The sequence below is a fragment of the Carcharhinus amblyrhynchos genome, chromosome 3 (assembly GCF_965287045.1).
Source record: "Carcharhinus amblyrhynchos chromosome 3, sCarAmb.v2.hapA, whole genome shotgun sequence".
NCBI classification, from domain to species: Eukaryota; Metazoa; Chordata; class Chondrichthyes; order Carcharhiniformes; family Carcharhinidae; genus Carcharhinus; species Carcharhinus amblyrhynchos.
The window spans coordinates 86678774-86704647 of NC_137326.1; positions in this window are offsets into that span (position 1 = coordinate 86678774).

The window sequence follows — 25874 nt, forward strand, 5'->3', positions numbered from 1 at the left end:
ATACTTCTAATACGTGCCAATTGCAGACGATAAGAGTGGGAGAAATTCCTGATCAACCATGAGAGGTCCTGGCAGAAAATTATTCACATTTGACAACAGTGAGTATTTACTATCAGTAGACTATGGGATTTCATGGCCTCGCTCGTCCCAAAACTGTTAAATCCTGCCCGAAGTCAACAGACCTTTCCATACTTCAGCCCTCACCAACTTTGAACTCATGGTGGGCGGGCTGTAAAATTCCAGCCAATTAATCATAGAATCCCTAAAGTGCAGAGGAAGGCCATTCAGCCCTCCGAGTCTCCACCGAAACAATTCCAACCAGGCCCTACCCCACAACTCCACATAGTCAAACATTTTGGATTTTGCTCTGCTGAGAAAGGATAGCAAAAACATCACTGTAATAAATCATTTGAAATCAACTTTTCTTCCCCACAGCATACAACGGTCCACAATTCGCAGGCACCAAGTTTCACAAATTTGAACAGGACAAGGAGTTTTGCCACACTGTCAATTCCCAAATATCCACAATCCAACAGAACGTTGGAACGTACTGTGTAGACCTTAAAACACCTGTTGGGCAGCACGGTGGCACAGTGGTTAGCACTGCTGCCTCACAGTTCCAGGGACCTGTGTTCAATTCCCAGCTTTGGTCACTGTGGAGTTTGCACATTCTCCCAGTACCTGGGTGGGTTTCCTCTGGGTGCTCCAGTTTCCTCCCAGAGTCCAAAGATGCGCAAGTTAGGTTGATTGGCTATGCTAAATTAACCCTTTAGTGTCCTGGGATGTGTAAATTAGAGGGATTAGTGAGGTAAATATATGGGGTAACAGGGATAGGGCCTGGGTGGGATTGGGTTGGTGCAGACTCAATGGGCCAAATGGCCTCCTCCTGCACTGTAGGAATTCTGTGAAGAAGGCAAAGGTGAGCAGAAGAGTGAACAGTAAGGATTGGATTATGATTGCAGGGGATATGAGAAGAGCAATTGATAATTGCTGGGGTCATGTCAAATGAGTTTGGTGCAGAGATGGTGAAAAGGATCTCAGCAGCAGTCAAAATGTGCTTTCAAATAGGGAATTCAGGTTTGGCAAATATTTGGAGAGACACAGCCTGGCAGTAACATTGAATAAATGGGATAGGACATGGGAATGACAGCATTTGTGTCTTTAAACAGTGTTGGTATGAATGTGAGTTTCAGAGAAAGGATGGAGTCAGCTTGCAGCATCGTCAAGCTAATGAGCAGATTGTCAGAAAGTTGCTGAACCAGGTGAGTACTGGAGTTGTTGGAGCATTATGGGCACACTGCCAAGGTTTTCAAATAAAAAGCTGTGACTGGAGGAACCTGAACATGAACCTATCGAGGTTGATTCACAGATCCAGCGGAAGTGGTCCCAATGGATCCCCAACAACAGCAAGAGAATTAAAGAGTAAATCCAAAGATTGAAAAGAGTGAAGCTGTTACAGCCAGCTGATGGTGAAAGAAGAAAAAGACTTTTGACCAGGAAAATAATGATTTCTGCCTCGGACAATAGCCAAGTAAAACAAGAAGCAGTTGTACATTGGAGTACAGTCCTCAAACCAAATGGGGAAGGGAATCTGTAGGCTGGACAAATTCACTGTAAAATTTGAAACAACTGAGTAATAGAACATAATTATGTCAGTCAGGTATCACTGTAGTCCATTAGAGTGTAATTGCAGTGGTTGAATTAGAGGGGAACTGTCGCATTTGATTTACAGTAAGAAAATTGAACGGGAAGGGTGAGGGATGAATGCCATAGATGTAACTTTAAACTTATAGCTTGAAACTTGAGGCTGGGAGATACTGGGGCAGAAGATAGATGATGGCCATCAGAGCAGCCAAGGAGAGGATTTTATTAAGGAACCGTTAACTGACTGCAATTCTAAGTAAAATACATTTGCTGATTATTAATAGACTTCTTGCAAACGTTAGTACAATGTTACTAAATTGTCCTATACATCAGCATACATGTCCACTTGTATAGAATGAGCATATGAGCAAAGTAATAACCTAATTTATTTGACGTTCGCTAAGATGCTTTAAAAGAACGACATGCAGCATTTGGCTAAATCATTCCTGCCAGCCATCTGTTCAAAATGGCTCCATTTTGTGGTGCGGTTTTAGAATTCAGCAGCCAAAGGGCTGAGGTATATAGCCCTTCTCTCCACCCTCACCCCCGTCCCCGGGTGCTTAACAGAACAGGGGAACCAATTTGCATATTTAAAGCTCCACTCATTTTATAGGGCTGCTGGAATTCTGCTGGTGGCACAGACCCCTGCCCAGTGAGAAGGCCACCACCAGCATTGTGGTGGTGGCTCTCCTGCACTCAGGATGGAACTCAAAGTGCAGGCTGTGGGCATGAATGGCAGCCCCTCCTCCTAGCTCTGAATACTCCCCCATAGATGTTTCATTTTCATCCCAGTGGGTCTACTATGCCTACCACCCCACTAAATATTATTTTTCAACATATGAATTCTAGGGAGTCTTTGTGTTGAGATGCCTAACTCAAGCAGTGCCCACCTCTTCTGATGGGGCAGCTTAGACTTCAGAGCTGCAACTCCTCAGTTAGCATCAGGAGGCTCCCATTATCCTTAATTGGATGTCCAGTCCACTGACAGCCAATTAGAAGGCTACCTGCAATAAAATCACTAAGTTGTTCTAACTGATGGCAAATACTGACTCAATATCCTCATTTTCACCCCCAAGTCTTTACCCAGTGTTAAAATGAAAGTTCTTTTCTAGTCAGACACCAATATTTTTAAAGCACTTGAACTAATTCATTTGAAAGGCTGGTGCTACCATTCACATTCAACTGAGGCGATCAATTAACATTCACTTGCAGAAAACTGAACGTATTTGTTCTATTTCCTCTTCATGATGGAAGCAGATGTATGGAGACAGACTTATGTGGAGGGGAAAAAGAAATCAATTAATTATTTGGAGAGGAAATGTTAACACCAAGAAGCACATGGGTTTACGTGCAAGCATGAGTTTAAAAACAGCAAAAATATGAACCATTCAGAAACCTACCAGTTCCTCATTTAAATAGAAAGTAGTCAGCTGTTTGCATGCACCAATATCGGAGAAGACGCAGGCTGCCTAATAACAAGTTGTTCATTCAATTGGAGCAATATTTTGACACTCTGGAATTTAGTAGCACATCCACAACTTCGAGCTTTCTGAGACCCACCATTGAAAGCAAGGCAAGAAAGAAACAACCACACTTGAAGGAGCTGAATTAAACTTATTGGGAATTGGCAGCTCTTTTCTTACCCATTTGTGGGGAAGGGTCAGTTCAATGTATTTTTATTGCAAGTACTTCAGAGATTTTCTGAATCACATCAGGATTGGAGCAGCATGAGTAGCATCCACAGTTGCTCACTGGAGGCACTTCACATAGCAGAGGCTTTAGAATAAAATGCTGAGTATCCTGGGCAGAACAGCAGTGTAGCTTGAGGCTTAAGTGGCCACATCAGATGGTGGCAGATATGTGTATTTGCCTAGGAAATCTGTTCACTGTTGTGCCCAGTGGTCACATGTTACCAATGTCTGTCAAAGTCACCACATGCCCCGCAACATTTTCTCCTCTGGACCCATCCACATCTCTTCTGGTCAGTGCAGACTCGATGGGCTGATTGGCCTCCTTCTATACTGTAGGGCTTCTATGACAAACTGGATCTGTCATTTGGCAGCCACACATGCACAAGTCCAATGACTAATCAGCTGGTTGGCAATTATGCCAACTTTGTCTGCAAAGACACTGATCAGAATGGGCAAGCACTTGCATTTCTGTCTCTTGCCGGCTTCCCAAAAGTATGAAATTCTGCTGGTGTGAGATGCATGAGAAGCTACCACAAAGCATTCATCCTACATAGTCCAAACTCTGTGGTGTCACTGGAACTGCAAGCATACTTAAAAGAGTGGCTACTAAGAGTCAAGAGATATTCACTTCCTACTTGGTTTATAACACTCATCAAAAACTTCAGTAAACAAACACAACAGTGCTACACTGGATGCCATCTAGCCATGAGATGTACAATCAAACAACCATCAGCAAGCTGAAAGATACAGTTCAGGTATCTATTTAGATCTGGAGACATCCTTCACTACCTAGCAACCAGGGAGCCCAGAAGAACTGTGATGTTCTGGACTCTTCACAATACACAATGTAATGATCCCCGTAGGGATAAATAAGTTGAGATCACACAATACCAGGTTGTATTCCAGTAGGTTTATTTGAAATAAGCTTTCAGAGCCCTGCTCACCTCACTTGATAAAGGAGCAGTGCTCCGAAAGCTTGTGATTTCAAATAAACCTGTCAGCCCATACCTGGTGTCCTGTGATCTCTCATCTTGTTTATAACTTGACATTCTCAACATTTTCCTGGGACTTTGGAGACTAATAGTCTGACTACTGTAAGAACAGATTCTGCTACAGTTGTTGTCAAGCTAGAAAATCTTATGCCAGCAAAACATCTAGGACTCCCTTTAATTTTTAACCAGCAGACTTCGGAATAGGTCACGTGAACGATTTGGTTTATCTGAAATTAAAGTGCTAAATCATAACAATTTTACAGATCTCATAATTATAACAGCAAAATTCAAATCTGCAAGAGGAACAAGACGGATGATAATATGAAAGGTGTTGAGGGCAATGTTACATTATCTACTCACATTGCTACCCATGAAACATAAGGCTAATTTAAGTTGCCACAAGCATATGCAATGATCACTCTTCCTGCCATAATCCAATGCCAGTGATAAAGCACTGGAGGGGCCAAACAAATGCTTTCATTTTAATTTCACTCTTCAACATCCCCCAGTCAATGGTCCCCATTGATTTATGTCTTTCCATCAGCAGTTTAAATTTCACTTGTTCCTCAACAATCAAGAATGAGCGTGGTGGAAAATTAGTGCAATAACAACATTTGTGTACTTCTACTAAAGGACAGAAACTTCACAACACTAAATGTTAGCAAACACCTATCCACATATTTTTGTGTAACCAAAAACATGGGTGGCACAGTGGCACAACGGTTAGCACTGCTGCCTCACAGCACCAGGGACACGGGTTTGAATCCCAGCTTGGGTCACTGTGCGGAGTCTGTATGTTCTCCCCATGTCTGTGTGAGTTTCCTCCAGGAGCCCCGGTTTCCTTCCACAGTCGAAAAGACGTGCTCGTTAGGTACATTAACCCAAACAGGTGCCAGAGTGTGGTGACTCAGGGATTTTCACAGTAACTTCATTGCAGTGTGACTTTAAGCCTACTTGTGACTAATAAATAAACTGTAAAACTTTAAAAATCTTAGAAGAAGCAAAATACTGTGAATGCTGAACATCTGGAAACTCTTAGCAGGTGTGGCAGCATCAGTGGTAAAAGTAGCACAGCTCACTCCATGTTGAATATTTTTAGCATTAAGTTATTATGATAAAGTCTTACTCCTCCTCCTACATGATGCAACACCTCTATCTTCAGCAGTGGTAGGGGCAGGCTGTTTAGATCTGCCTTCATTTGCCTGAGGAGCTATGAGCCAATGACCATAGAACAACAGAATCCCTACAGCACAGAAAGAGGCTATCTGCCCAATGAGCCCGCATTGACTCTCTGAAAGAGCATCCCATATATGCACGTTTCACCCTGTAACCCCATGCATTTACCATGGCTAATCTACCTAACCTGCATATCTTTGGACACAAAAGGGCAATTTAAGCATGGTGAATCCACCTAACCAGCACATCTTTAGACCTTGAAGTTTCACAGCTTGTGAGCTCCCAATTGCATATCCACTTTCACCATCTTCGATCCCAGATGCGGCAGCAATTAAATTGCTGCCAGTCTGCTTGGAAAGCACTTTGCTGCTGATCAGTGTGGCAAGGCCAAGGTTAAGCTATTTTAACTGACCTCATCCATATGCTGCTGGCCAGCTGCTCACCTAAAACAGGCAGCTGGCCAGTGGGCAGGATCCAAAGATCATGCAGACAGAAGGCTCACATCGGCACCGAGGGAAGGCAGGTATGTGCATTGCCCTGAACTTTAATGCCACAGAGATCTTGCAGGCATCCACAGCTGCATAACAGGAATTTATCTACTTTGTTTATTTGATTCTCAGGCATTCTCGATGTTTGCTTGCAAAGGGGGAAGCATATTTTCCGAACATGAATATATTTTATTTTGTGGCTGAGTGAACATACTTTATATGCATTCCAGTTGCTTTTCATCTTCATATACCAAGAATTTCAGGTACTTTGCTTGCTGATGTGCTTCCAGTTACAGGACAGCTATTGCTAGATGACCACATCACCAACTCTTTAGTTGCAGTTGATAATAAAAGACACATCAACTTTGCCTGTTGTTCTAACAGTGCTGTCAGTTGAAAAGGGCTTGTTACTTTATTTGTTCACAGGATATGGGCGTAGCTGGTTAGGCCAGCATTTATTGCTCATCCCTAACAGCCCTCCATTTCAGAGGGCATTTGAGAGTCAACCACATTGCTGAGGGTCTGGAGTTACAAATAGGCCAGACTGGGTAAGGCCATCAGATTTCTTTCCCTAAAGGACATTAGTGAACCAGATGGGATTTTATGACAATCAACAATGGTTTCATAGTCATCATTAGACTTTTAATTCCAGACTTTTTTTTCATTGAATTCAAATTTCACCATCTGCCGTGTTGGGATTTGCACCCGAGTCCCCAGAGCTTTACTCTGGTTCTCTCGGCTACTAATCCAGTGATAATGCCACTAGGCCACTGCCACACTGGTTCCATTGATACGAGTGCCAGCACCTTCTAAGCTGTTGCAATGTCACTGCAGGAAGGCCTCTGTTCATGAGCACCAATCAGATATTGAGCACAGCATACTAAATATTAAAAAGTTCTCCAAACCTCACTTAAATGGGGCTGAATTTTACCATCCTGCACAGGCATGTTACTAGGGAAGATGCTCAAAATGCAATGTATGACATGCCTACCTCCAACCTGTCTTCCATTTGACAGAGGGGCAGGAGTGGGTTGCGATGGAGGTGGTGTGTGGCACATTGACCTTTGACCTATTCAGGTGGCCCTTAAGTGGCCTTGCCCATCACTATATTACCCATGGCAAGGAGAGGCCCAGGCAGTGGTTAGCCCTGTAGCTTTTACTGGGTGAACTGTAACTGGGCAGGAAAGGAGGGGGTGGAGGGGTGGTCACAGTGTCCACTGGAAGCATTTTCCCCCTCCCCCAAAGTCATACCACCCTTTAACACTCTCCTCCTGACTCAAGTCTGCCCTTCACCTCCTTTACCAAGGCCTGTCAGCAAAGTCCCTTCAATATTTTGGGTTTACTTCCAGTCTGGCTTCCATAACCATCTCTTCTTAATGTTTTGGGTGTGCCACCACTGGGGGTGGACTGGGAAACAAGATGTCCCATAAAATCCAACCCACTGTGTTTTGCAATCATTCTTCAGTAAAACAAAGCTGCCCATGATTGCTTATTCACTGCAGCAGAGAAAATAAATGATACTCCAACTATGTCTGTGCGTTACATTTGTCAGATTACTAGTAACATCCCCAGTGACATTGTTTTCTGCTCGATGGCAACTACAATGCAAACAAGTGCACAACCTAATGCGGTAAACAAAACTGAACAAACGTACAGCTAGAACATTTCCAACATGATGTGAAGAATCAAACTTAAAAAAAGAGCAGGATGTGCTTTCTCCAACCTCCCCCATGTTGTATTGCGAGCTTGAATATATTTCAAGTGAGAAGCATGGGAAAGATCATTTTTAGAGACTTGCATATCTGGACCATTGTACATTATCTTATACTGCAATACGTATGGAGACATGTACTACATAAGCAGGCATATGGCATAAAATCTCCTACCATTGTGAAATAAACTTCAACTTTCTTCATCTAATGGGTACTTCAAACTGATTATCAGAAGCATCCAATGATGTACAGATTTTTGTACAATGATCAGTGTATATAACACCCGTTGCTTCTTAAATGCAGATTGTGGACAAACACATGTCTGATAGATTAGGCTTGCTGAGGTTTGGAATCCACACATGCTATCTCTCAAGTAGCCCCAGATAAATGGCACATCTGAGAGAATCATACTAGTAGAGCTTTGAATTAACCACTCCTGAGATCACAAAATACAGCACAGAAAGACTTTCACCCCATATGATGAACCTTAGAAAATATATCCAAGTGATATACTCCCAACTCTTTCCCCAGAGTCCTGCATTTTTTTTCTTTTCCTGGATATATCTAATTCCTTCTGTTCTATAACTCCTACTACTCCTTTCCCTATAAAATGTCTATCGAAGAGAAACCATGTTACATTCATGCTGTTATAATCAGAGACAATTTGCAAAATTACCTCCTGCTCTACTGCCTATTCAAACACTTTTGGCTACCTCAGTTGGTTTAATTGCAGCATCAATTGTGAGACCATGAAGCAAGAAAAAAGTAATTCACAATACCAATTAATTACCACTTCAGAATTTTAGAAGTAAATAAATGAAACAGAAAAATGCTAAGATGGTTTAGACTCACTTTAAAGAATAATTTAAGAAGAACAGATAAAGGTTAGCAAGGATTCCATTGACACTAATACACAAAATTACTAGTTGTTCCCACACATTTATCTGATCAGTACCTTGAAGGCACGAAGTAAATTAATCTCATAGGAGTGCTTTGGATAGTTAGTATCACTTCTAGTACTTTGGCACTGAAATTATGGAATAGAGTTTATCATCAATTCAGTTTAACAGAATGAGTGACTACTAAAAAAAGGATTTAAATAATTTGACAGCTTTCCTTTAGTGGGTGATAAATAATTCCCATTGTATGGAATTATGTATTCCTGTCATTAGTTCTCAAATATGAATGATTTCCCAGCATTTTATTAACAGATGATGCGAATGTAATAACCTTCAGCTGATAAGCCAATCAGGACTGAAGCACCATCATTTATGATGAATTTGTACATTGTGGTTAGCCAGAGAATAAGATCTTGGAGTACATTTCCATTTTCATTCTTCATTGATTTATAATTTATATGGCAGTAACAACCTCACTCTTAGAATGTCCAACAATTTATCCTTTTTCTTGCAATGGTTTTGCTTCTGACATGACTGTAGTGTAAAGCGTTAATAAAATAGGCATGCTAATGAGCAATGTCAACTTTGATGCATGTGTGATATCAGCAGTCATGCTAGAGACTCCATGTAGCAGACAGGTACTTCTTAAAGGAGATATACCTTCACAGTAACCCAATGTATACATATTGTACAGAGTAAATAAATTAGTTTTATGTAAATATCTAAGCCTGGCTGTAGATCCTCATAATAATGTATTAGGCCCAACATGTTCCTCAAACATGGTGGTAGCAGTGGTGGCACCAACTGAAACAACAGTCAACTCAGACTCAGTGAGGATCTCACACAGTTAGATAGAAATGGGTAGAGGGAAAACTACCCATTAATATTTGTAGAGGACAGACTGCATGCTTGCTAATAGTGTTCTTTTTACCAAACATGAGGCTGATGGTGGTTTTTGACAAATATCTCTCAAACAGATTGCTGACAACCTTTATCACACCATGTGGCTTGTTTTGTTTTAATCGCCATCCTTTCAGCATCTTGTCTGCCCCGGAGAAATTCCAAGGCATCATGTCCACAATCCTAGAGGGCAAAATCAGTGTGATCTGCCATGTGGACAACAATCTCATCCACAATTTTATAAGAGTAGAGCATGACCATAGATTGGGAGAAATTCCCAAGAAGCAGGCCTCATGCTGAATGACAAGAATGAATTCATCAAGATTTCTAGGCAATATCATCCAAACACATGGGCCAGATTTCTCTGGCTGTTCACACCAATGGATCTTCTGTCCTGACAGGGGCGCTTGCCTGCCTCTACCCAGCAGCGTGGGATGCAGTCAATGAGAAATCCCATCGACCAGCAGGACCAGAAGATCCCACACACCAAATATGTGGTGTGTCGCATATTTATAATGGCAGCACACCACATCCCGCCATTATGAATATGCTGCCAGGAGGCCAGAGAATCCTCCCATGGTATTATGGTGGACCCACACAAAACAAAGACCGTTGTCAACAATCTCCATCCAATTTGTATAACGGATGTCAGGTACTTCCTAGAGATGGTAAACCAGGTAGCCAAGCTTATCCCAAATGTAGGCACTCCTCTGAAACTTCCTAAGGAAAGGCCAGCAATACTTGTGGGGTGTTAAACAATGCAAAGCCTTTCAATCTATTGAAGATTGACTAGTTTGCTTGGATGTCCTGGACACTATGACCCTACGTTGTCCAAGGTCATGGCTGCTGATGCATCCTCCACTTATCTCAGCACTGTTCTAATCCAATAGTGGAAGAACCATGACAGGAAACCAGTACATTTTGCATCAAGAGCCCTATTGGATACTGAACAATGGTATGCCACAATTGAGAAAGAGGAACTAGTGGTTACATAGGCCATTGAGTGGTTCTTGGATTACCCACTAGGCTTGCCCTTCCCTACAGAAACAGACCCCAGGCCCCTTATTACTCTTCTGGGATTGTTAAAAATGCTACTGTGCATTCAATTTCTCCATCTTCATTTGATGCACTATCAATACATGAATGTTTACATTCCTGGGAAGGCATAAAACTTGGCTGATGGTCTCTCCATAGCTGCTGTAAACCAAGCTATTGACCCAGAAGTGGAGGGGATCTCCTTTACTCTAAAGAACTGTTGTTCATTTCTACCACGGTGCTAAAAACAAGACACTGAATGCCCTCAGAGTTCTGCCTACAAAAGGTGATCAGGTGGCACAATGGTTAGCATTGCTGCCTCACATGCCAGGACCCAGGTTCGATTCCCAGCTTCGGTCACTGTGTGGAGTTTGGACATTCTCCCTGTATCTGTGTGGGTTTCCTCCGGGTGCTCCGTTTTCCAGCCACAGTCCAAAAGATGTGTTTGGCCAGTGACTAAATTCTCCCTCTGTGTACCCGAACAGGCACGAGAGTGTGGCAATTAGGGGACTTTCTCCGTGGCTTCATTGCAGTGTTAATGTAAGCCGACTTGTGACACTAATAAATACATTTAAAACTTTAAATGTAGCCCTGCATCTCATCCGTAAATACCATGAGTAATGCAGTCAATTGACTGTCATGAATGGTATCTTCACTTATGATCACTAGTTGGTCATTTTTCTGTCCATGCAAGAAGACATCCTCCACAGACTTCAAGCAAATCACCAAGCGGTGTGGAGCTTGTATTTGTAAAATTATAAAACAATTGTAAAAATGCTTACAGCAGACAACATTGCATGGCCTGTTTTAAAAGGTTGTTTTTTTTGTATTAAAATAAATGCAGATAAAAAATCCAATACACAGTCTGAAACAAAGTGTCAGGGCAAAAACAACAGGATTACTTTGGTAACAGACTTTAGGCATTTGAATCAGGTTATTTTTGAATGTTAACCGATCAATTTGAAATAGGCATTCCAACAGCTGCAACCTATCGGATTTGAATGTTGATGTTTTGATGACCTCTAAACCAATTCTATTATGGGGTTTTTGGTATGTCATAGGGGGTATAAACCAGCTCCCAGCTCCAAAAATCTGCCAGAACAAGACCAACTGCCACAGATCTCAGCTAGAGAGAAAGAAAGAGAGATACAGACATCAATTGTCTCCGTCAACGTAACAGCTAGATTTATGTCTTAAAAAAAGTTTCATCTCAATTGTGAAAGAACTTCAGAAGGAACAAGAAATCAAAGAAGAAAGAAGATTCCAGAAGACTACAAACCCGAATGACATTGGAGAGTGACTAAAAATTCTATTTTTTTTTGTTTGTTAATAAATAGGAATTGTAATTATCTAAACAGTACTCCATTATAGTGTTTTATTTCATTTGTTAATCATTTGGTTAACCTGTTCACTGTTAGATAAAATTGTTACTTTTTTTTAAAGACAGCGCTACAGGCAGTTATTTTGATTTAACCACTAAAATTATTGAAGGCAGATCACACTATTTCTCACATACTCTTTAATAGATTATGAAGGGAAATACTTCTCTTTGAGTTGTTGAGTCTTAGTTCTGTGAGAGCAGATCACCCTCCCCTACGTAACACCAAGGCATTGCTGAGTACAGAGCATAAGCATTGCATTCTGTGTGGTTGCTTAGCATCACACAGACAGTTTAAGACTTTGTTCTATCCTACCAATCTACCACATTAATAAGCTGACACCCGAGGAACTCAGGAACTGTTTAACTTTCCAACCTGACTGTGGCAGAATGAGAGGTTTGACCCCTTTTATCAAGTCAAGATGTAACTCATGGCCATGGTTATTTTTCTAGATAGCTAGAAGTAGTCAGACTCCATGCAATCATAACAGAGTCCCTAATCAGGATGCTACAGACCATGTTTTACACCTATAACTTAATTTGCAAATGAGCATTTCCAGAAGTTCACTGTTGACAATGGGATCACTCATATCAGCAATTCCCCACTTCATTCTCCAGCCAATGGGAAAGCTAATCAAGCAGCCAATACCTGCAAGGATTTGACGTCTAAGAATCCAGACTGTCATTCAGTCCTGCTGCATTATTGAACTATGCTTCTGGCTAATTGAATCCGCCACCCCCCCCCCCAGCTGAATTGCTCAAGGGCTGACGTTTAAAAAATGCACTTTTTTTTCTATTGCCAAAGACCCTTTGACCTAATGTCTCCTTGCTGACCAGAAGACAGTAGGAGAGAGGAAGTTGAGCCACTATGAATAATCTATAGTAGCATAATTACCAATACAGGACTAGCACTCTACCCTTAACTCCAGGCCAAAGAGTTTGAATCCCTGTCGGCAATGTCTCATCCTTACTGGAACGGAGGACCCGCGCTCATATTTGTGCCAGTCATCATCTGGTACCATTCGACAAGACAGCAGAGCTCTCATTGCACAGGCCTCCACCAGACCACAAGTATTTGGTCATCACAAATGGTGGAAGAAAACCTTAAGAAAGCATTGAGTGCATTGAAAGGCACTACCCTTCTCCAGACCTTCAACCCCATCAGGCAGTCACAACACTGTATGGAACAGTGGCAAATGCTCCACAAAGACTGTGGGCAAAATTATACGGAAACGTTTCTAAGTGAACGAAAATGGGAGAAAATCACACAGAATTTCTGGGTGAGCTCCAGTTGCAATCGTACAACATATTAGTTAAAAAATAATCCAGATGTGATTCTCGCTAACAGGGAGGGCAGAGCCTAATCTCACCAGTTCATCTGGCTGCTGATCACTTGGGGCACCATTGTGCATGTGCCCCAATCTCCCAGTTCATTAGGAGATTTCTCACACTCTATCTCTGCCCCCATGGACATCAGGTCCCACCACCAATCACACCCTGTGCATTGCGTGACTCTGCTCCTGCCCACCTGGGGGGCTTCAATGGCCACCAGTCCCACTGGCAAGGCCGTCTGTCTGGCGTCCACTGGGGGAAACCAAATGTGATTCCCGCCAGTGAGGACCTCAACTTGCAAGGGGTAAGTACAAGTGCGCCCGGATGATTGCGTCTGGGACATAAATCATTTTGTATGGAGAAGCTCATTTCTCACCAACCTGGAGTTTTCTGAAGAGGCAGTGAAGAACATTGATGAGGAAAGGGCTGTGGGGGTAATTTATATGGACTTTAGTAAAGTGTTTGACAAGGTCCCACGTGGCAGACAAGTACAAAAACTAAAATCGCATGGGATTCAGGGTGGGCTGGCTAAATGGATACAGAACTGACGTGGTTGTAGAAGACTGAGAGTATCGTTGAAAGGGTGTTTTTCAGAATGGAGATCTGTAGCTAGTGGTGTTCCGCAGGAGTCAGTGCTGGGACCTCTGTTGTTTGTAGCACATATAAATGATCTGGAGGAAACCGTGGTTGGTCTGATTACTAAGTTTGCAGATGACATGAAGATTGGTAGAGATGCTGATAGTGTCAGGATTGTCAGGGGATGTTACAGGATATAGACATATTGGAGACTTGGACACAGAAATGGCAGATGGAGTTTAATCCAGACAAATGCAAGATGATGCATTTTGGAGGATCAAACTTAGGTATGAATTATATTGTCAATGGCAGAACCCTTAGGAACATTAACATACAGGGACATCTGGTCATGCAAGTCCATAGTTCTCTAAAAGTGGGAACACATTTGGTCAAGGTGATTGAGAATGCTTATGGCATCTTGCCTCCATCAGACAGGGCACTGAACACAGGGATTGGGAAATCATGTTGCAGCTATATAAAACCTTGGTTAGGCCACATTTGGAGTATTGCATGCAGTTCTGGTCACCGCATTATCAGAAGAACCTGGAAGGTTTGGAGAGAGTGGAAAAAAGGTTCACCAGGATGTTGCCTAGTCTCTAGGGTGTTGGCTATGAGGAGATGTTGAATAAATTAGGATTGTTTTCACTGGAAAGATGGAGGCTCAGGGGAAACCTGATAGAAGTCTGCAAAATTATGAGAGGCATAGACAGGGTGGATAGTCAGAGGCTTTGTCCAGGGGTGGGAGTGTCAATTACAAAGGGCACAGGTTCACAAGAGAGGGGGAAAGTTTAAGTGAGATGTGCGGGGATGTTTTTCATGCAGAGAGTAGTGGGCGCCTGAAACACACTGCCTGAGGATGTGGTGGGAACAGGCACATTAGTAACATTTAAGAGGCATCTGGTTGGGTAAATGAATAGCGAGAAAATAGAGGGATATGGATCGAGTAAGGGCAGAAGTTTTTTTTAGTTTAGGCATTATGATCGGCACAGGTTTGGAGGGCCAAGGGGCCTGTTCCTGTGCTGTACTTTTCTTCGTTCTTTGTATTTGCATCGTTTCTGGGTGTGAATGCGATTTCGCTGGCAAATCATTGTAAGATTGCAAGAGACAAGAAAGACACTACCATGATTTTTCGCCTCTTGCAACATCTTACCAACTCACCTTGGTGATCGGTCAGCGGCACGAGCTGGGAAGATCATACTATTAAAGTTTAGCTGGGGACGTTGGGCCAGTTGGTGGGTGGAAGAGCTGTGAAAGGAGATGCTAGAACCAAAATAAAAGTTAAAAGTTTAAGGAACCAATGTAATATAAATGGTTCAAAAATAAGTATGATGTAAACAGTTGACCATAGTTAACACAATTATTAAAAGGTAGATCACATTTTTATGGAGCGATGTGGTGTAAAGGATTAATGGAATATACATACTTATGAGTGTTATAGACCTGTGATGTGCTAAAGACGCTATAAAGCAAACAGACAACTCTTGGAGGAGATGTGCCTACTTAATAAGCCACCTTGTGCATTGTATAAATAAACGAGTTTTGAGTAAATATTCATACTGGTTATAATCTCTCTTTGTAAAATATTAGATCTAACATGTTTCTCAAACAGTGATGATCCATCCAGTTTTGTAATAAGAATTGTTATTGCCCATTCGTCAAGTTTCCCCATCAGCTTGAGTGAACAAGCCTCGACCAGTTTTAAAAGTATCACTCTAATTTATCACTAATTCTAACACATCAATCAAATTAGTGTCCTTGGTGTGTTCAGGATCGATAGTATTGCCATTGATGGCCTTGTTAGAATAGTCAGAAAATATGAAGCCTTTAATTAATACGTTTTCAATATTCACCAATTCACAATTGGATAGATGATATACGTGCTGCGTTGTTGTTTCTTCATCAGCCAAACAATTGCCAAAATCATAGCAATATACAGATGTCTTGGCGGTGAAATCACAAATTCCACATTTGCAATGAGAAATGAATTGTATTTCTACAGCATATTTCACAAGCTGAGGACATTCCAAAGTGCTTTGCAGCCAATGATGTGTAGTCACTAAAGAATCTTTTTCCTGTGGTGGAGGTGTAAAAACCAGAAGGCATAAGTTTAAGGTGAAATGTAAGTGGTTTAGATGGGACCTGAGAAAATTATTTTCACCAAGAGGGTACTGGAAATACAAGATGTGCTGCCTAAGATGATGATGGCGGCAGCTAATCATTCAACATTTAAGCAGCATCTGGATGAGCATTGAAATTGCCATGGCTATGGTCCAAGTGCTGGTAAATGTGATTAGTAGAAATTGGTATTTGATGGTTACCTTTGACATGGTGGGCCAAAGGGTCTGGCTTCTGTGCTGTCCTGTAGGAAACACAGCAGCCAATTTACAAACAGTGAGTCCCATGGATCATAAGCATTAATCAATTGATTTATTTTTAAGTAATGCTGGTTGGTTGATAAATATTAGCTGGCGATAATCCCCTTGTTTTTCTTCAAAATAGTACTGTGGGATCTCCAATATCAAAACCGAGAAGGCTGCTGGGTTCATATGTACAAGGAACCACCATTTTGCATATAGCAGTATCTCACAAATACCATCAACTAAGATAAATAACCAGATAACATTCTCAGTGACATTGGTGCAATGGTGGATTCGATACTCAGTTTAAAATCACTCCCAAAATTAAAACAGGGTGATGCTGCTCTATAGACCATAAAATATTTCAGAAATATAAAAGCAAATTATTGCTGATGCTGGAATCTGAAACAAAACCAGTGAATGCTGGAAAATCTCAACAGCTCTGACGGCATTTGTGGAAAGAGAACAGAGCTAAAATTGAGAGTCTGGATGACAAGACTAGTGTATTTCTCATACACCTGAATTTATATATTCTTTATTATAGTGTTTTATGGCAAACTGAATCCAATGTATTCTGAATATTTTTCCAATTGTTTTTCGACTGTTCTGCATTTTGTTTTGAAAAGAATAGTTGCAGATGACACCATGAATTACCTGTCTATAGTTCTGTTTAAGTGATTGAAAGCATGGATAAACAATTGGTTAATCCCATAAGGCCTTTCCATCTGGCCCACATCTGTCAAAGTGGAGTCCCTTTTCATTCTTGCAACTTACATTCTCTTCAGACTCACCTCCTGTTCCCTATTCAACCACCTTAGTGTTTGTACAATAGACAACAACAGATTTCTCGATTACCAAATTCTACTGAGATTTCTGGAAACATTTGGAATCACTTTAACTGTCAAACTCATGACTTAAAACCCTAATATTATCTGGCTGCACAATTTCTCTATGGCAGTTCTTAATTTAAATCTCATACAGAGATTCTTCAGCCACTCATTAGGGAAGGGGACCTGAGGTGGTTTCCTGTTTTATTCCTCTTTTCCTCAGTGGGCAATACAAAACTAAAGAACCCCATCTACCTTTTATGATTGTATGGGGGAACCATTACCCATCAGAAACTCATCTATCTACCTTGTATGTTTAGTGTCAGTGTTTTGACTAGCTCGGACTATCTGGAGTGAGAACCGAAACCAACTGTTCTGCATCAGAGATGGGAATAGTACAAATAAATCAGTAGTCACTCCATCCAGACACCAGTATCAAGCTGGATATCAGTCCTTAGCAATATTTGAAGAAAATCCAGGAGTTCTCCCTGGTGTCTGGGTCAGTATTTATGTCCCAACCAACATTACTTAAAAAATCTGAACATTATCTCATTATCCGTTATTACCAATTTAGCTGGAGAAATCCCATTAATCTTGTCATCTAAGATACTTCATCTTCGTTTAACTGGCCTGAAGGTCTAACAGCTGCCAAATTGCTCATATATATCTTATATTTCTAACCAGATTTTTTTCTTTTCCTAAGGAGATCCTTAGAGTTTCCTTGACAGAAATGTTATCACATACACATATGACTATATTTCCTCCTTTTCTATCATCCATGTCTTTTCTGAAAGATGTATACCCTGAACATTTGATTCATTACCATTCTTGCGTTAATGAGGTGTTGACAATCAAAATGATACTTTTTGTTTGTTAAATAATTCCAGTGCTATTGCATTGCTAATGCCTTCAGCTATGGATTTGTTCTTGGTTTGATCTTGGCATTTTAATCTTCAAATTCATTGTGTCTCGTATTTCTGATTTCACCTTCCACCTTCTGCTTTGTCTGTCGGATTTCCTCCCCTTTCCATATCTGCTATCAAAATGTCTGAAACCTGTCTTCAGTATTATTAGTTAATTTTATTGTTCCTGTCTTACTTGAAGTACATCTACCTTTCTTCTGTAATGCATTTCACTGAACAAAAATTAAACTAGCAAATGTATTCTTATCACATTTTAATTTTGCCATGAATGCAAAATAGTTTCTTATAAAAGGCTATGTTGTCACCATTTTCTGTCCATTTTATAGAAGAGAAAATTGTAAATTGTGAGAAGCATTGTTGCACTATTTGCAAATGACATGAACATTCAGAGAACAAATGACTGTATTGCTTTGGAGGTTAATCCAGACAAGTGGGAGATAATGCATTTTGGAAGGCCTAATGCCGATAGGAAATATACAGTAAATGGCAGAGCCATTAAGAGTATTGATAGGCAAAGGGACCTGGGTGTATAGGCACACAGGTCACTGAAAGTTGCAATGCAGGTGGAGAAGGTAGTCAAGAAGGCATACTGCATGCTTGCCTTCATTGGCTGGGGCATTGAGTTTAAAAATTGGCAAGACATGTTGCAGCTTTATAAAACTGTGGTTAGGCCGCACTTGGAATATAGTGTTCAATTTTGATTGCCACACTACCAGAAGGATGTGGCGGTTTTGGAGAGGATACAAAAAAGATTTACCAGGATGTTGCCTGGTATGGAGGGCATTAGCTATGAGGAGAGGTTGGAGAAACTTGATTTGTTCTCACTGGAACGGCAGGGGTTGAAGGGTGACCTGTTAGAAGTCTACAAGATTATGGACAGAGTGAATAGTCAGAAGCTTTTCCCAGGGTGGAAGGGTCAATTATTAGGGGACACAAGTTAAGGTGCGAGAGGCAAGATTTAAAGAAAATGTTCAAGGCAGATTTTTTACAGAGAATGGTGAGTGCCTGGAACTCGTTGCCAGGGGAGATAGTGGAAGTGGATACGGTAGTGACTTTCAAGGGACATCTTGACAAATACATGAATAGGATGGGAATAGAGGGATACATTCCCGGAAGGGTACGGGGTTTTAGTTAAGTCGAGCAGCATGGTTGATGCAGGCTTGGAGGACCGAAGGGTCTGTTCTTGGGCTGTAATTTTCTTTGTTCACTTCCTGCCCAACAGTAAAGATGATGGGTAGGATTTTATGCCCTCTTCCGGTATGTTTTACGGCAATGGAAGCGGTTAGCAATTGGCTGGCGGTGGGTTGTCAATGACATTTTGTATTATTTTCTAGCCCATTACATCAGAAAACCCACCATGACAGTTCGCTATCAGTGAGCCCAGAAGATACCGATGGCCAGAAAAGTCAGCTCAATGTCTGTAATTCCCTTTGGAAAGTTTGTGTTAATATTCCAATACTTGATTCTTTGATAACATACAAAACTCATGTGGCATTGAGTACAGTACCACTCAGTGATGTAACTCACATAATCTAGACCCAGGGTCAGTGTGCTGTTGAGCAGAGACAGTGGCTGGACTTTTACCGGCACACCCACCCCGATGCCGGGGGCAGGCTCAGCTCAGAGAATAGCATTTTCCATCGGCCTTGGGCGGAATCGTATGAACCTCAGGCAGACGTGCCTATAAAATTCCACACAAGTGTGTAATAGCCCTAACATGGATATTGGTCCTAACCTGTTGTCTTTATTGATGTTAGTATTCCAGACCAATACACCAAGGTATATTGTCAAACCAGACTGGACACCATTTTTTTTAAATGGCATAAAATGTGAGGAGATGATGTTTTGGTCCAGTAGTAAATTAGGGACCTTTTATTGAAGAACAAGCATTAAAACAGTTTAAATATATCTCTAATAAATTAAGCAGCTTAACAGGAGAATAACATTTATAAAATGAAAGGAAATAACTTAAATTTCTAATTTATCACTACTTTAGTTCCAAATAAGCAACATTTTTTCTTGCAAACTTACAATATCACTTTAAATACAGTTAGCACCCATAATATACTTGCTATAATGAGTGTAATCAATCTTAAAGCCACGGCCACAGTTCGCTATTGGTGAGAGCAGAAGATACTGATAGCCAGAAAAGTCAGCCCAATGTCTGTAATTTGCTTTGGGAAGTTTGTGTTAATATTCCAATGCTTGATTCTTCGATAACATGCAGTAAAGCAAGATTGAAAGGTTTTATTACAAATGGAAATCAGAAGTCTATCCAAACATTTACCTCAAGAAGTAATTGGAGGATATTGGAATACATTGCCAAGTGAGATGGTTGAGGCTGGTACGTTAAAGACAATAAAGACTTATCTGGATAGACACATGAACAGATGGGGAATAGGAGGATATAAGTGGTTGGTCTAGATAGGATCAGTGCAGGCTTGGAGGGCCGAAGGGCCTGTTCCTGTGCAATATTGTTCTTTGATAATATTTTATGACAAGAGTCCACATGGTGTGTTGCCTCAAATCACAAACATGAAAATGGGACTTACAAATTTCGTCAACTGAGATCGGGGCACAAGCAGATACATCGGTCTGTGAGTCAGATGCTAGAAAAAGTCCTCCAGACTTTTCCATCTCATTATGTAACTGTAGTGTCAACATGGTTTCTGCTGAACTTCTGCCAAAGTACAGAGATTTGGGAGATGCACTGAAAGAAAAACACTGAACATGTTTATGGATAAATATTAATAAGGGAAAGTTTATGTGCGAAACCCTTTCAGAGTCACAGAAATAAACCAATGCTTATGCAACATTTTAAAATATACAAAAGTAAAACATATAAATGGTCAGGTATAACAAAGATCCTGGAATCAGGTAGCAAAAATGACATGGTTCACACAGAGAACTGGTGAAGAATAACCTGGAAATTAGTTATAGTATTCCAGCCTATTTATGTTAGCCCTTCTATTTCCAGTCAAGGGTATTTTCCAATTTCAATGCTACAATGACAGGATATCCTGTCATTAGTGTAGAATAAGTCTGACAGATACAAAACTCATGTGGCATTGAGTACAGTACCACTCAGTGATACAAGTCACGTGACCTACACCCAGGGGTCAGTGTGCTGTTGAGCAGAGACAGTGGCTGGACTTTTACCGGCACACCCACCCCGATTCCGGGGGCAGGCTCAGCTCAGAGAATAGCATTTTCCAATGGCCTCGGGCGGAATCGTATGAACCGAGGGCAGGCATGCCTATAAAATTCCGCCCAAGTGTGTAATAGCCTTAACATGGATATAGGTCCTAACCTGTAGTCTTTATTGATGTTAGGATTCCAGACCAATACACCAAGGTATATTATCAAACCAGACTGGACACCATTTTCTTTTTTACTTGGCATAAATGTGAGGAGATGATGTTTTGGTGCAGTAGTAAATTAGGGACCTTTGATAGAAGAACAAGTATTATCTAATAAAACAGTTTAAATATATCTCTAATAAATCAAGCAGCTTAACTATTAACAGGAGAATAACAGTTATATAATGAAAGGGAGTACCTTTAATTTCTAATTTATCACTATTTTAGTTCCAAATAAGCAACATTTTTCTTGCAAACTTACAATATCACTTTAAATTCAGTTAGCACCCATAAATATACTTGCTATAATGAGTGTAACTGATCTGAAAGCTTTCAAAGAGAACAAGTTTCACCAGCTTGCAAAAAACTCCGTCCTTCAAGCAATTCCCAGTCAGAGCTCTAAAAGCTGATTCTTTGCTACAGACATAGCTCCTCCCCTTAACCACATTATCACATGTTCCTGCCTACCAAAACCTACATTCCACTTCTTTAATCAAAAACCCCTGGGGATCTTTTTGTAACCAAATATCAATTAGCTTTATCTTAGTAAACACTAAATGGCTAAAATAAATAATCACCCTGCTCTCCCAGCTATATATTTTCCAGCAGATAACTCTGAGACAAAGACAAGTTGATTTACCAGATTGGTTGCTGAGTCAAAAGAAGAGACTTGCAAGCTTGATAAATAACAGGAAAAAGAGAAAATAATCACAGTTGGTTAAAATGTGAAACAGGTGCAAATGAATGTTCTAGCATTGAAAAATTAATGTTCTCTACATTAAGATGGCCCATACAACAAAGGAAGAGAAGGAAGTACTAAAATGATGAATGCAACATCACTCCATCCATCCTTCAAGATAGGAGTTAGTATAGCAGAATCCACTAATCAATGCACCAGCTGAATTGACCAAGTGTGGTTCAATTTGAAGGAATGGAAGAAAAGAATGAAAGCATACCAAAAAATGCCAGATCAACCTCCAAGTGAACATGATGAACCAGGTACAATAGAGCCTATCACTCCTGAGAAAGAGTGGTGAATGAGATATTGGTGAATTACAAGTTCTCCAGACTGTCTGAACCTGTAAATTTAAAGATTTGAAAGGTGGAGGGAGTGGACTTGCAATGCTGGAGATGGGGTACTGAGGATATTGCAATGATACTAATACAATTATAGCTGTAATGTAGTAATAGCAATAATGTGCTAATGTCAATGTAAATTTATGAGACAGATAACAATACAAGTCGTGAAGTAAACTAATGTAACTCCATATACTTTGGATAAAGACTGGAGGCAACTGGAGTGTAAGGGTCTGGCACATATAGAGTTCATGTGGCACTGAGTATAGTTCTGCCCATATACTGATGATGAAGACACATGACCCAGACCCAGGGGTCAGTGTGGTGTTGTGCAGAGACAATGTAGAGACCTAAACAAAAAGATAGCTCCTGGCCTGCACTCTTTCCTACATATGTGTAAATGGTTCCAATTGTTAATACAGATTTGCAATTAACCAACAGAAGACTACAAAGAGACAGCATTCTGTGACCCACACCCTGCCAACAGATCCAAACTTCCTCAGTGAAACTCTGCAAATTCCAAACTCAGCAGAACATATTTCACCTGCCAACAAAGACCTCAAAATTTCCCATGGGAAAGGTACTTAATCCAGTGAGCATTGATTACCTTTAAAATGCTGCAAATTGCTTTATGAGCAAAGAATAAGCTTACTGGCAAGCTTAACTTTAACACAGGAGGGACCTTGATGTACCATGACAGGGAAACTAGTTGCACATCTTTTTTACACTGCCACCATGACAATTTCAAGGACTTGGACCCTGCGATTAGGACTGGTGCTGCATCCTCATGATATAAACTCTCATCTCCCCATCCAACACACAAGCATTACAAATTCTGGAGCCCTGATGTTTACAATTTTAATATGCGAGTTATTAAAGTAATTGTGTTGCAATCATCAATTTAGGACAGTAAAGGAATGTCATTTATGATTGTGCATTGGCAGAAACTGGATAGTTATTGCTACAACTTAAGGTAAACTGGAGTAAACCTCCATGATTGGTAGAGAACTGTTGTATTCCACAACATTTTCTGTACAAATGCCAAGTATGTATCAGGGAATATAGCCAAATTTACAAAGATTCTTCACGTTGGCATTTAGTCTTAATGGAGTACTGAGCAGGGTTAATTAGTGTCACATACTGAGTTACTGAATATGAATTAAGAACACTTCACTGCCAGGCATGACACAGGAGACACCAGGGAGTTTATACATTGAAAACGGTGTTGGATTCTACACATTTAGTTCAGCATCAATAACTTTTTGTCTTCCTTTTCACGCCTAGCAGCATTTCCCAGGGAAGAGGGAGAAGCATACTTGAAAATATATCAATGAAATACAAAGATTGCCATTCTTACATTGGTGGTGAAGTCACTTAATTAACATATTTAAAACAGACTCCCATAGTACAACTGGGAACTCAATTAGAAATTCACTGCAAGCTGCACAGCTCTCCTGGTGTCTTTGCTTTGATTTATTATTGTCACGTGTATTAGCATACAGTGAAAGTATTGCTTCTTGCGCACTATACAGACAAAGCATACCGTTCATAGGGAAGGAAACGAGAGAGTGCAGAATGTAGTGTCACAGTCAAAGATGTAGAGAAAGATCAACTTAATGCAAGGTAGGTCCATTTAAAAGTCTGATGGCAGCAGGGAAAAAGCTGTTCTTGTGTCAGTTGGTACAGGACCTCAGACTTCTGTAGATTTTTCCTGATGGAAGAAGGTGGAAGAGAGAAGGTTTGGGGTGTGTGGCATCCTTAATTATGCTGAGGCAGCAGGAAGTGTAGACAGAGTCAATGGATGAGAGGCTGGTTTGCGTGATGGATTGGACTACGTTCATGACGAGGGACAGGAAACCCAGTAAGCAAAGAGAGGTGAGAACTGTTGGCTCCATTAAGTAAAAGACTTTCTCAGCACTCCTTATAGGCTGGAAAGAGCAAAATTCCTCCCACAGCTCCTCAGGAGTGATTTGGCCCCTCCGTGCCAGTTGCAGCCTCCCACTCTCCTTCCTTCTACCATGCAGAAGGAGGCCATTTGGCCCAACAAGCCTGCACTGACAACAATCCCACCCTATTCCTATAACATCACATATTTACCCTGCTAAGCCTCCTGACTGAAATTGTCAATTTAGTCTGGCCAATCAACTTAACTCGCATATCTTAGGCCTGTGAGAGGAATCCAAAGCACTAGGTGGAAACCCATGAAGGCAAGGGGAGAATGTGCTAACTCCACACAAAGAGCCACCCAAGCTTGGAATTGAACCCTGGTCCCTAGTGCTGTGAGGCAACAATGCTAACCGCTGCCATTATGTTGCCAAAATTGTTTCTTATTCCAACTGACTTTTCATCCTCCATTTTGGCACTAACTCATCTCACTTTTTCTACTGGCACTATTTTAGCCAGTTTCCCCCATTCTCAAAGCCAAGCCCCAAAATAACACAAGAAATAGGTGCTGGAGTGAATTATTTGATCCTTTCCACCATTCAATATGACCATGGCTGTTTTCCCATATCCCATAATTGCCTGGGAGATGTCTGTCTGTTCAAACTTAAATTTAATCAATGATGGAATATCCATCCTGTATAAAAAATTCCAAAGATTCACAATCATTTGAATGAAGTATTTTTTTCTTCATCTGTGTCTTAAATGATTGACCCCTTATCCTGAGACTGTGCCCCCCTATTTTAGATATCTAGATCAGCGGAGAAAAAACCTCTCAGCTTCTACCCTTTCAAGCCACTTCCGAACTTTTTTAGGTGTCAATGAGATTGCCTCTTATTCCTTTCATCTCCAGAGAATATAAACCCAATTTACTCAACCTCATATTTTAGGACAACACCTTCTTCTAAGAAATTACTCAATGAACTTTCACTGTACTGTCTCCAATGCAAGTTCATCCTTCATTAAATGTGGAGACCAAAGCTGCACACTGTACTCCAGACATGATGTGACTAAAACCCTCCACAACTGTAAAAAGATGTCTTTATTCCTGTACTCCAATCCCCTTGCAATAAAGGCCAACATTCTATTCGCCTTCCTAATTGCTTACAGCACCTGCATTAACTTTCTGCGTGTCTTGTACGAGCATATCCAAATCTCTGAGCATCAACACTTGACAAGTTTCATATCTTTTTAAAAAGTGTTCTCCTTTTCCATCCTTGGTACCAAAATAACTCCACATTTTCCTATTGTAAGTGGAATCCCTAATAGTGTGGTAAGATTTTTAAACCTTTAGACATTAAGGCACTGACATAACTAGTAGCAATCAGGTAAATGACTTTTAAAATAAGTTTATGAGCTAACAGGAAGCAATTTGCACATATAAGATGCAGTAATTGATTGAAATGAGTGATTATGATAGTAAAATACATATGCTGATATTTTAAATGTTTTATTATTGATTTTAAGGGATATTGTTTGCTTTAGCCAAAAATAATTTATTGCTAGGCATCATGGTAAAAAGACATTAGGATGAAGCCATATTTTGAGAGAATAATTGAGCCTTGGA